At 43.6% G+C, this 13,472-nt stretch overlaps 1 protein-coding gene across 8 annotated transcripts in view; it reads left to right on the top strand.

Moving 5' to 3' along the window:
• Positions 1 to 13,472, top strand: part of PTPRG (protein tyrosine phosphatase receptor type G) — a 721,980-nt gene that overhangs the window by 78,073 nt on the left and 630,435 nt on the right. The gene's annotated exons all lie outside the window — the stretch shown is intronic.

Below are 13,472 nucleotides of genomic sequence, written 5' to 3'. Positions count from 1 at the left end.
TTTTTTTTTCAACGTTTATTTATTTTTGGGACAGAGAGAGACAGAGCATGAACGGGGGAGGGGCAGAGAGAGAGGGAGACAGAGAATCGGAAACAGGCTCCAGGCTCTGAGCCATCAGCCCAGAGCCCGACGCGGGGCTCGAACCCGCGGACCGCGAGATCGTGACCTGGCTGAAGTCGGATGCTTAACCGACTGCGCCACCCAGGCGCCCCTAGATTTTTTTTTTTTTTTTGATGAAAATTGTATAATGTTGTAATGTGCCCTTTTCATTGAAGTATTCGTTTTACGTGTTTTAGGCCATTACTCTTCTGAAACCTTTAGAATTGACCATTGAGAAGTGTTGAGTTTAATGCTTGTACCATGATTTTATTTAACTATTTCTTTATTGTTAAATATAGGGTCTTACGGTTTTAGATATTATAATGAGTTCTGTGATGAATATCCTTCTAACTAAATCCCAACACTTGGCCTACTTTCCTAAAATAAATTCCTCGGAAATCTCAGGCAGTATTTGTCCCTAGTGTTTTGGATAGCTTTTGCTTGCACACTTTGCTCATGAAATGTTCTTAGCTTTCTTTCAGAATAGTAAGCCCCATATTTTCGATAACCTTCCTGTTTCATAAACGTGTCAAGATGTCCATGGGTATTCACACCTGCCTGTTGTTCCCTTGATCTTTGGAAGACACCCTATTCTCATTGGAGCTTGGAAGGAAGATACCATCCTTATTAGTTAGGTGTGGCCTTGTGGTGTCTGTGAAATAACATGAATATTCAGCATTTCGCCAAACTGAAAACAGTGAGGCCTGCACTGCACTTTGACATTAATTAGTCTGAAGGGGAAATTTCCTTGGTAAGCACGGTAGAGTGTTGGAAAGGCAGTAGCTCCAGACTGTGCAATATAGACATTCCAGGCAGATTTGGGGGAAGAACATAATCCTGCCCTCACTAGTGTTTTAAAATGCTTGTGTTGGGTAGCTTGGGTGTAGTCAGCAGCTAGGGTTGTTCAGAGACCTTGTAGAAACATCTATTTTGTGATCAGGGGTCCCCTCCCGTATCTCCGTCCTATTTTTCTCATCCTCACCCTGGCAGCGAGAGACTGGACCATCCTTGAAACGATGGGCATGAAATTGCATCGTGTTTCTGAATTCCATACGGGAGTTTATCTATTTCTTGTCTCTGGATGGAGGGGACTTTGGTAACTAAAGAGTGAGATGTTTGGTGTTGGAGGTGGGTAAATGAGGGAGTGGTAGGAAAGGTCTTTTTGTGCCTATAGATAACAGAAATATGAGTCAGATTTTAAAAGCTCGAGGTGAGGTCGCTCATCTGATTTCACAGTGCTCATGAAAACAAGACTCCACCTAGGCCTTCTGTGAAGGCAGCAAACCGAAGTGCTTAGGACCCCCTCTTAGCCTTGTGTAATCCCAATGATGTGGAGGGTTTTGGGTACAGGCCTTGGAGAAAAGTGATTAACTCTAGCTTGGTGGTTAAAAGCAAAGGTTTTGTCATGCCGACAGGACTGAGTTTGCATCATAGCCATGCCACACGTAGTTTTGTGATCTTTGGCAGATGATGTGAACTTGTGCCTCCATTTTCCCATTTGTAAAATGGTGGGCAGTAATCTCACAGGGTGGCTGTGAGGGGTAAATGAAATAAAAGTGAAGTAATAGACATGTTTACAGTGATCAGAGCAGTGCTTGGTGTGTAATAATGGCTTAATAAATAATAATTACTGATATGCTAGCTCTTTAGAGGCATTTTAAGGCATCTGAGCTAGCGTGATGATTGCATATAGTCGGCTAATGCTTGTTACACTGTCAGTTTGGTTGTATAATAGGTTTTATTCAACTCTTCCAGATGGACTGGGATACCCTTTGGTTTGAGTTGACCCGTTTACACCCTACAGAAAGGAACAGACGAGGCTTCCAGTTTTTCCCCTTATCGGGCTCTGCGGCATCCAATCCATTATGTATATGGCACCTACCCTAGCAGGGGATGATCACGCTCATGTTTAAATTATACTGCGCACCTACAGAGTTTGAGCAGATGTGTGAATATAAGTTATTAATAACTAATTGGGTGCTAATTACGTTCCCTGGAGTTCTTGGAGCTGATAAAGAGGTGTCATCTACTGTGTCAGGCCTCTGTTCAGACCTGGAAAATCATTTTTGGCAGAGGTGCCGAAGTAAACTTTTGAGCTCTAGCTTTCCAACGTCATCTCCCGCAAGCCTTGGTTTTGTTTTTATGTGCGGCGTGAAACCTTCCCGATGAAATTGATGTGGCTTCTGGTAAGTGGGAGCTCCATTTGCAAAGAGGGGATAGCCAATACGCAACCCTAGTGTTTCAACTGTGAGGAGATGAGCAAGAACTAAGAGTCATCTCCGGGAAGAACTAAACAATGTTGCAGGGAATTCAGCAGTGTGTGGGTTTTTGGTGTAGTTGGGGAGATGCCTCTAGTTTTGAAGGGCCTTGAACTTGGATCTTGCAGGATTTAGTTTCAGCCCTAAGGATGTGCGTCTCGCACTTGCCTCCCCAAATCCCATCAGTCGTTCCACCTCCATTCCAATTGGTAATTGTCTGGCTTTTGTTAACTGGAAGGAAGCTTTGCGTTAGAAATCCTGGATGCAAGTCTGCATGCTAGGAATATGTTCCACGACATCTAACATTTATGGAACCTTACCGAGTTAAAGGAACTATTTTTTTTTTTTTTTTAAGAAAGCAAGAGAGAGGGAATGTGTGTGTGCTTGTGCACAAGTGGGGGAGGGGCAGAAGGAGAGGCAGCAAGAATCTCAAGCAGGCTCTGTGCTCAGTGTGGAGCCCAGCTCCGTGCTCCATCTCATGACTGTGAGATACGATTTGAGCTGAAATCAAGAGTTGGACGCTTACGTGACTGAGACACCCAGTTGCCCTGAAAGGAGCTATTTTTTTAATGTTTATTTTTGAGACAGAGAGAAAGCAGGTGCGCGTGTGAGTGGGAGAGGGCAGAGAGAGAGAGAGAGGGAGACGGAGGATCCGAAGCAGGTTCTGTGCTGACAGCAGAGAGTCTGATACGGGGCTCGAACTCACAAACCTTGAGATCATGATCCGAGCCGAAGTAGAGAGCTTAACTGACTGAGCCACCCGATCGCCCCTAAAGGTGCTGTTTTTAATGTGATAATCATTGAAAATACTACCCTCTCTTCATTTTATCTTTCATTATGTGTCCGTGTTAGATTGCTAGAACTTTTGCCTCCTACTCTGGAAAGGCAAGATACTCATTTGTCTTAAAGTCAATACAATGAGAGAAGGTGTTGCCCTATGATTGACAGAACCCATTTGCTGGTAGGGAGTTGTTAGAATATTAGGGTTGCCTGGTTTGCTTTGTCTTTTAAAATTAGCTTCATAAATGCACACAACTGAAGAGACTCCCAAGCTTTGGTTCTTACTTTTCCTCCTACCCAACTAAGAGCATTTAAAAAAAATCAAAGCATGTCTAGACCAGGGGTAAAAGTATACTTTCAGTGATATAAGGGCAAACTGAAGATGAAAGTCAACAAATGGAAGCCTGGGTTTAGCAAATATTGACAGCGATTAACACCTCTTATTGGTCAAATTGGCAGAAAACCCCGTGTTTGGGTTGAACCACAGAAAGTAAAAACTACCCAGTTGGGCTGTGGTTGACGGCTTTGTCCACACTACACATAGCACTTCCATCCTGTGTGTTCTGCTGTCTGAAATCCCTTTCTGGTTGGGGCCTTGTTGGCTCTGAGTCATAGTGGAAGAAAGGTCTGTCTGATGTTCAGGTTTCCAGCTTCCCTTGCAGCTAATATGGGGGCATTGACCTGGACGCCACTAGTTACATACATCTGCCTCGGACTTCGGATCTATTTGTTGCTCATATTGCGAAGACACAGGGACAGAGGAAAAGCCATTTGGGCAGTGGCTAAAACATCCTGTTGACAGGCGGCAGTGGTGGTTGGAGGATCTCTTTTGCCTTAACTGGCTTGGCTCCTGAGCTTCGTTATCTAGCCCAGAGGTTGACATTTATTTATTTATTTATTTTTCTTTCTTTCTTTCTTTCTTTCTTTCTTTCTTTCTTTCTTTCTTCCTTCCTTCCTTCCTTCCTTCCTTCCTTCCTTCCTTCCTTCCTTCCTTCCTTCCTTTCTTTCTTTCTTTCTTTCTTTCTTTCTTTCTTTCTTTCTTTCTTTCCTTCCTCCTTTCCTTTCCTTTCCTTTCCTTTCCTTTCCTTTCCTTTCCTTTCCTTTCCTTTCCTTTCCTTTCCTTTCCTTCCCTTCCCTTCCCTTCCCTTCCCTTCCCTTCCCTTCCCTCCCCTCCCCTCCCCTCCCCTCCCCTCCCCTCCCCTCCCCTCCCCTCCCCTCCCCTCCCCTCCCCCCCCTCCCCTCCCCTCCCCTCCCTTCCCCTCCCTTCCCTTCCCTTTCTTTCGTAAATATTTTGGGCCCTGGGGGATATACACTCTTGTTTGAAACTACTGAACTCTGCCGTTGTAGCGAAAGCAGCCATAGATGATATATGGATTTGGATATAGTTTGCCAGTTCCTGGTCTAGCCTCCCTGGTGGTTCTGGGGCTCATCTACCTCTTACTTGCTATAACTTCTTTTTCTTACATTGGGCAGAGTTGGTTTATTTTTCTTGCCTCTAGGATGCTCATTTCTACTTGGAGACTCCTTAGTCCTAATTTACTGTGTGGAGTGGCTGTAAAATCCCACCTTCTTTATATAGACACAAATAGGGGCTGTTCCTACCTCCAAAGAGATAGCAGCTCTTTCCAGGTGAAATATGGCTCACTCCTTCTCTGCAGTAGATCATTTAATTCTTAATTGAACTTCTACTCTTTGTCTAAAACTCCTCTGCCCATTCAGAAATACTTCCATTTGAAACTCCCTGCCCCCTCCTCCCAGGGTTCCTGTGTACCCCTTACTCAGTCTACTCCAGTGGTTCCTTCTGTATAATTGTAGTATGACATCAAAATTAGGAGATTGGCATTGTCACATTCATAGACTGTGTTCAGATCTCACCAGTTTTGCACACACTCAATTGTGTACGTGGTATGCTTATGTGTGTATTTCTGTGCATGTAAAAAAAAACACATTTTTTTATTCTTTATTTATTTTTGAGACAGACATATAGAGAGACAGAGCGCAAGGAGGGGAGGGAGACACAGAATCCAAAGCAGGCTACAGGCTCTGAGCTGTCAGCACAGAGCCTGACGCAGGGCTCAAACTCACGAACTGTGGGTTCGTGACCTGAGCCGAAGTCAGACGCTTAACCGACTGAGCCACCCAGGCCCCCTCTGTGCATTTTTATCATATGTTTAGATTCTGGCACTAGAACAGTCCTGCATCTTTACTGTGGTAGTGGTTACATGAATCTAAAGAAGATGATGCCATGTGCTACCCCTTTATTAGCTACATTGAGCCCACCCCTAACCCCTGGCTATCATTAATTCATGGTCATTTCAAGAATATTATATGAATGGAATTACACAGTATATAACCGTTTGGGGTTGGCTTTCTTCACTCAACAGAATTCCCCGGACCCATCCAAGTTGTTGGTCCCTTTTTGTTGCTAAGTCATATTCCGTGGGATGGATGTAGTCTGGTTTGTTACACAGTTTATCTGTTAAAGGACTTCTGGGTTCTTACAGTCTGGGTATATTCCAAATAAAGCTGCTATGAATGTTCATGTACAGGTTTTTGAGTGAATCTAAGTTTTCATTTCTCTGAGATAAACACCCAAGAGTGTACTTGCTCGGTCGTGTGGTAAGTGCATGCTTAGTTTTGTAGGAAACCAACCAACTATTTTCCTTAACTGGGTGCACGACAGCGTGGATTGCTAGTGTTGGAAGCGTTCTTGGTTATCTTTCTCTCTTTCTTTAAGTTTATTTATTTTGAGAGAGAGAGAGAGCCAGGGAGGGGCAGACAGAGTCAGAGAGAGAGAGAGGGAGAGAGAGAAGAATCCCAAGCAGGATCCCCATGGAGCCCCATGCGGGGCTCAGTCCCACGACCGTGAGATCATGACCTCAGCTGAAATCAAGAGTCGAGTCAGACACTTAACGGGTTGAGCTACCCAGCTGCCCCCATCTTTCATTTTGTTCTTTTTCAAACCATTATCTGGGTTAATTTTACTAAAACAATAATTGCAGCTGTCTGACATGCCTGATATTATACTAAGCACCATGCGCATAGTATCTTATTTAATCTGCATAACAACTCCTCAAGGGAAGGCCGATACCACAATTTCTCTAGCGAGGGAAACTGAGTCACAGTGTAATTGTTCAAGTTAACCCAGGACTTTAAGAGGCAGATCCCACAATGCAAATTCTGTCTTTGGAGCTAGTGCTGTTAACCACCACACTAGATGGCTTTTCTAAAACACTACTGAATGTTTCACGCGCTCAACGTTGGGATGTTACCTTATGAAGTATTTCAGTTCTGATGACGGCGTTTTTGAAGCCTATTACAGCCTGCCCATCTGCAAGCACTGTCTTGCACCCATCATGAATCTTCTACTGCTTTGGCTTGTATTTGCCCTCTTGGCTTTTGATATACCCGAAGCCCAAGAGTTTCCACGCCTTCATGGTAAGTGAGGGCTTAATGTTTGACTAAATGGATCCTGTGGCATTGGTCACCCGAGAATATTCTAAAAGTGCAAGTGACGAAGGAAACTTTTGCAGAGTGTGGAGATGAAGGCTTTCTGAGATTCAAATAACCCAACACATTTGTGTAGCTGTCGGTTCATCACCATGCAAATTTGTTCCTTAACCAAGCCCTCACAATGGAATCGTAGCTGGGCTTAACAGAGCCTAACCATTAAGGAATCCATCCTTTTCTTCCTTGAATGCCTCCATGTATTCCAGGCACAGGCCTTGGCTCTAAGGATCCATCTGGAAGACACTTAGCCTGCCGCCTATCAGGGTACACACATTCACCACAAGGAGGAAGAAGACTGGGTGGCAAGAGAGAGTATCCAAGGAAATAATGAAATACTCTAATATACTTTTGTGGTATAGAGAAGTTTTCTCCTAGAACATACATCTTGAAGTATCTAAATTCTTCTGTTCTGACACAAAAAGCATTTCCTTTTGTGCCAGTGGCTGACTGCAGGGTGTTTATTGGGGTGACCCTAGGCTAATGTACCAAGGGAATGCCTGCACCTCCTAGGCTTTTCTGCAGAAACACATACTCACGACACACTCATTTGGCAGCCATCTGGAATACACTTCTTTCAAAGAGAGGGGATAGAAAATGTTCTATTAGGTTCTGTTACCCTGTATTGCAAGAATAATGGCATATTGCTTGAATGTTTCCCAAGAGAATGTTTTCATGTGCTCCTTGTGTATTTCAAACTCCAAATAGGAAGAAGAGTAATGGTGGCCGTGTGTGGGTTGGGTAGCGACTCTCCACTTTAAAGACTCTGATCTTTGTTGAAGCAATTATTTATTTACATGAGAAAATAGAAGATGTCTTTTCCTTGAATTGTCTCCGCAAGCCCACAAGCTAAGAAACGCATACAGATTTAATATAGTGTAGTGATACCCTGAAGCAGCCACATGTGAGTTTACTACCCAAGTGAAAAAAAGCCTAGTGGGAACTTTGGGCTCAATCAGAGTAACAACTAGGTTATTGTGTTAAGTGTAGTGCAAGGCTCTTTGTATCTTGACTGCTCTCCGAAGTCCATTGCCCTATTTTACACATAAGCAAACTGACAATGTTTTACTCAAGATCAGTGGCTGGTGATAGGGCTTATAATTGGCCGAGCCTGAGTTTGGGGTTTGGTCTCTGCTTTATTTATTATGTCCCGAAGCCCATTATTTTAGCCAGCATGCCATGTTCTGTCTTGCCAAAAGCAGGCTGTAAAAAATACAAATGGTAGCCGGGAGGTCCCAATCTACTAACCCTAATCAGGGACATCTTTCTTTCTTTCTTTTTTTCTTTTTCCCCCCTGATTTCTCTTTGTCCTTAATTCTCTCTTCTTTTCTTCTGAAAAGGAAAAGTAAAACCTTTAGACACCAGGGGTTGCCATGCCTGGTCATTTTGGTTTTCCCTGTAGAAATGCCGTGATGGCGTGGTGCCAGTGTGAAAAGCACAGCTCTGTGCTGCTGTCAGGAAATGATCGTTTGATGCCTAAGAGTTTCAAAACTGAACCAAGGCAGCCAAGGGTGGAGGCTACATATACCGGAATCCCGAAAACGTTGAATGCCAGCAAAGTCTTACGGAACGGGCCATTGCCACGTTCCCGGGAACATTAGCGGGAATGTGTAATACAAGATTTTTGTGGAATGAGACTCATGTTCGAAGCGCAGAGTGGAGAGCTCTGCACAAAACTGCTGAGAAGCAGCCAGAAAAGAGCTCATGAATGATGGAGCCCTGGCCAGGAGGAAGGATATTTGGCACCTGACTTAATAGGATGCACTGTTATCCAGCCATTGGATGCGTCTGCTGTTTTCACGAGGAGAACTGTGGGACCTCACTCTGGGTGATGACTGAGTAAGGAAGTTTTGTGTTTGAGCCTGTGTGTGTTCTCTACTGTGGAATGAATGTTTCTGAGTACTGGTGTGAACATTTGATCAAATTAAATAAACATTCCATCATCAAACACAGTCAAGTTTTATTTTAGTTTATTAATGCAACCATTTTTGGCCGTTTTGTGTTCTTTTAACTCTTGAATTGCAAATGAGCTCTTTTGTCAGATGTATGCATTTGGAGGGGGCTTTCACCAGGATTTGGCTTTATGGCCCGCTTTTCTTGTTTACGTTATGTTATAAACGAATTTTAACGACCAATAAAAGTTTTAGGAATCCTATTTACATCTGAACAATGATTCAGCAACTTGAACCTATATTTTTTGCTGTGGAGTTGTCTAGTAAAAAGTTTATATGATTCTGCTGACTCTAATGGCTCAGATAAATTATACATTTATCTGTGTGTGTGTTTATATTTCTTTCCTCACTACCTACACTTTTAGAACCCTATTCATCAACCTCAATTACACCGGTGTATTTGGACACTCTTTCTCAGTATTTTTTAAAGGAAAAATATAACTTCTATATGCTACCAGATGGGTGTGTTGGCTATAAGATAAAAATCCCAAAATACCTAACAGACCATCTGGTGTCTTGGTAGGGTTTAGTTGATTAAGTTCTTACGAACTGACTTCCAGGCTCATCAGAGGTAGCAGTCTTGCCCCCTTTGGATTTTTATTTTTAAAAAGTTGTTTCTGTTTTGTCCTATTGTGAATCTTTCTTTAGAACATTCACACAAATTATTGGTGTAGATGGTACCTGCCATTTTTTTCCGTGTTCACGTAGTTACCAGTTGGTCAGTAATAGGGTGTCCTGAACAAACCTGATGAGGCTGGGGGTTAGGCTTAGTTCGGGGGACACAGCTTTCTCCAGGAGATGGTAACTGGTTCATACGGGGAACTGCCTTTCCTGGTTTCATTGGCATTGAACTTGAAGCTAGGCAGTTTCCATGCACAAACATAATGGAAGTTTTTGGGTATGTGGGTTATACATAGCAGGTCAGGTCACCTCTTGCAAGCCATCCCTTTGGCTCTTGTGTATCTTGGGCAGTGTTAAAAGCGTCATATGCTTTGGCCAGTGGAAGTCATACAAGAGTTAAGTATGGCCTTGTAATCCTCACTTTGGAGATGCACAGTATGTTTAGTATGTTAGCCGTTGGCAGAGCTGATCTCTAAGTCTGTCTGCATCCGACTTTGCAGTCGGAATTTCTTCCACAGTGCAGCTCTGTGTTCCCTGATGGATGGCACACTGGCTAAGCCACCTCTCTGTGCCATGAACACTGCTAAGATGAAGGGATCCTCAGAGGAACAAGTGTTCCCCATCTCTGCCCTTCTGGAAGTTTGTTCCTCTGGTACAAAACATTTTAAATAAGGTTAATAAGTTTTCTTCTCCTCTTGTTTGTGTTTAGGATAAGCATTCAGGCTCCCCACAGTATGATTTTTATCCTAATGTTTTATTTATTTCTAAAATGTTTAAAATGTTTATTTGGAGAGGTGGGGGAGGGGCAGAGAGAGAGGGAGAGAGAATCCCAAGCCGGCTCTGTGCTGACAGCCGGGAGCTCCATTCCCTGAGCCGTGAGACCATGACCTGAGCCGAAATCAAGAGTCGGATGCTTAACTGACTGAGTCACCCAGGCACCCTGGTTTTTATCCTAATACTTATATATTTTTTTTAATGTTTATTTTTGAGAGAGACAGAGCGAGAGCTGGGGAGGGACAGAGAGAGAGACATACACACAATCTGAAGTAGGCTTCAGGCTCTGTGTCAGCACAGAGCCCGACACGGAGCTCGAACCCATGAACTGCGAGATCATGACCTGAGCCGACCGAGCCACCCAGGTGCCCCTATCCTAGTACTTTGAAGCAGGGTTTTTCAACCTCAGGGCTATTGATGTTTGGGGCCAAATAATTCTTTGTTGTGGGGGGCTGTCTTGTGCATTGTGGGAATGAACGGCACTAGCACCCCGCCCCCGCCAAGATGAGACAACCAGAAGTTTCTTCAGACATTGCCTCATGTCCTCCGGGGGCCAATTCCCCCCATGTGAGAGCCACTCTTCTAAAGTAACTGCTGACTATTTGTCACTGGGTAAAAGTTCAGAAGCCCATTTTGGCAGGTGCAGAATCTTCCTGTCAGAGGAGAGGAGATTTACAGTACAGCCACCGACGTCATGAAGGTAGAAATTATGTCAAGCGACAAATTTGTGTTGTAGAACATTTTATAAATACATATAAGATGGAGGAAGGGCAATTTTTAAAAAGTGCTTATCAGCAAAACAGGAAAGAGCATTTAAAAAATCATCTCACAATCCAGAAATAATGCTGACTTGATATTTTGTTCTTTGTTCTCGTAGTTTTTTACTCTATACATCTCACGTATAGGAAAGACATGGTATACTTATAGGGATAGATCTGCTGTCCATGATGTTTTGCTCTTTCCCTGTGTATCGTGAACATTTCCCATGTTTTTCATTCCCCTTCTCCAGCATGGTTCAAAATGGACACCTTCTCTGCTAGTCCTCATCCATCCTTTTTAGCAGCTGCAATAGTAATCTTCAATTAATGGAATAATACCTATTTTTGTATAATTCTGATGTTGGGCATTTCATTTGTTTTAGGTTTTTATTTATTTTTTCTGTTCCAAAAAATGCTTTGATTTATTCCCCAAGTACTTATTTATAATGTGCTGTGCCCCAAGCATTCCTGTTTGAGGTCCCTGGGGTCAAACAAATGAACCAAACAGAGCCCTGTCCTCATGGTTCTGACAGTCCAGCAGATCACTTGCAGCTGAGTCGTTGTATATATATATATATATCTTTGCTTTGTCTTGTTGGGATTCATTGTGCCCTGCTGTGGTCTCAGATGTGTTGGCTCCCCCTCCAACCTTCTTTGCTCATCTGGACAACCTCTTCCCAATGTAGAAATCCTGAATCGGCTTGCCTGTGAGAGTAGAATTATCCTTGGCTCAGACTGCTCCCAGTTTTCTAGCAAAATCACTGTGAGCCAGAATACACTAGAAACAGCATGTGTGTGCTTTGTTAACTGGGGGAACTGTCAAGGAACATGTAAAGCTAATTAAGGGATTTAATGTTACACAAAGTGTTGACTGAATGCTATCTTTCTTGTGCTGGTTTTCGTGGCTGGTCTCGTGGGAAACCCAGTTCGGCATAGGAGAGGCATTAAAGGGGTGTGAGATTTCGCACCATTCCTGAATATTTGACCTTGGTGAATTATTACTTAATCTCTTTGGGCCTCAGTTTACTCTTGTACCTCAGAGTCATTGATAGAAGTAGATCAGATGTGTGGGCAGCATTTGGCATAGAGTCCGGGGGTGGGGTGGTGCTTACTCAAGAGAATGGAGGCTGCTCCTATTCGACAGCCTTTTGAATCACTTTCTAAGCACCTATTGTATACCTCCCATTTGCCAAATAACTTGACATGCATTCTCAAGTTTTTAATAGTATGCTCAGGTGATAGATGTAGGTGGAATTCTGTCAGTTTTTGCTTCATTTGTTTTGAGGTTCCAGTTTGAGGTGAATGTACATTTCTAAGGTCTTTCTGGTCTCTTGACCATTCTATCCTGGGTTCTTGCACATGGCCTGGAATTTGCATGGCCATGCAAAGGAGGGTTTGTCTGTGCCTTGTTACCAGCTTGCTGAGATGTGGGGCAGAAGGGTCTCTACCTGCCTAGTGAGTCCTCCTGCAGGTGGGGTGGTGGAGCCTCTGAGTCCCATGTCACGTCTGTCCAGAGTTGCACATGTGCTCAGCGCTGCCTCTCAGTGATAGAAATAAGTATTCTGTCCTTCCCCTGCTTCTCTTTATTTCATCACCGATGATTATCTTCCCAGCAGTCAGCCACATTTGCAAGTTACACCTTTCGTGTATTTGTTGACCTGTTCATGACCTTCCCTTACTCTGGATTAAGGTAAGATTGACGAGGGCTGCATCACTTTCTTTCATTCTTACACAGGCACAGCTCATTGTATGGCGCTTCGTTTTATTGCACTTGGCAGATACTGTGTTGTTGCAATTGAAGTTGTGTGGCAACCCTGCATCCAGCAAGCCTATGGGGGCAATGTTTTGCAGCAACATTTGTTCACTTTGGGTCCCTGTGTCACACGCTGGTGATTCTTGTATATTTCAGACTTTTTCGTTATTGTATCTGTTACGGTGATCCGTGATCAGTGGTTGTTTTAAAAAGAAGTATAGTTGACACATAATGTTCTATCAGTTTCAGGTGTACGATCTAATTATTCAGCAAGCCTGTGTATTATGTGATGCTCACAAGTGTAGCTACCATCTGTAGTCAATGATCCCTGATGTTACTATTGTAGTCGTTTTGGGGGCACCACGAGCCACGCCCGTGTAAGATGTTCCACTGCTTCACCATAAGGCTGTTCCCCCGTCTCTTTCCTTCTCCCCGGGCCTTCCTACTCCCTGAGACATAACACGATTGAAATTCGGCCCTTAACCCCACAATTAATAACACCACAGTGGCCTCCAGGTGTTCAAGTGGAAGAAACCATTTGCGTGTGTCTCATTTTAAATCAAAAGCTAGAAAGGATTACGTTTCGTGAGCAAGGCCTGTCGAAAGCCGAGATAGGTTACAAACTGGCACCAATCAGCCAAGCTGTGAATGCAGAGGAAAAGTTCTTGAAGGACATTAAAGGTGCTTCTCCAGGGAGCACACAAAAGGTAAGAAGGCAGAGCAGCCGTATCGCTGATACAGAGAAGGTTTTAGTGGTTTGGATAGAAGATCAAACCAGCCACAACATTCCTTTCACAAGCTAAAGCCTGATCCAGAGCCGGGCCCTAACTCTTCAATTCTGTGAAGGCTGAGAGAGGTGGGAAGCTGCACAAGAGAGGTTGGAAGCTAGCAGAGTTTGGCTCGTAACATTTAAGGGAGGAAGCCATCTCTGTAACAACATAGTGCACGGTGATGCTGTGATGATTGTTGA

The sequence above is a fragment of the Puma concolor genome, chromosome A2 (assembly GCF_028749965.1).
Source record: "Puma concolor isolate L17-30 chromosome A2, mPumCon1.1.hap2, whole genome shotgun sequence".
NCBI classification, from domain to species: domain Eukaryota; kingdom Metazoa; phylum Chordata; class Mammalia; order Carnivora; family Felidae; genus Puma; species Puma concolor.
Note: the sequence above shows the minus strand (reverse complement) of the source record. Positions and strands in the feature narration are given on the sequence as shown.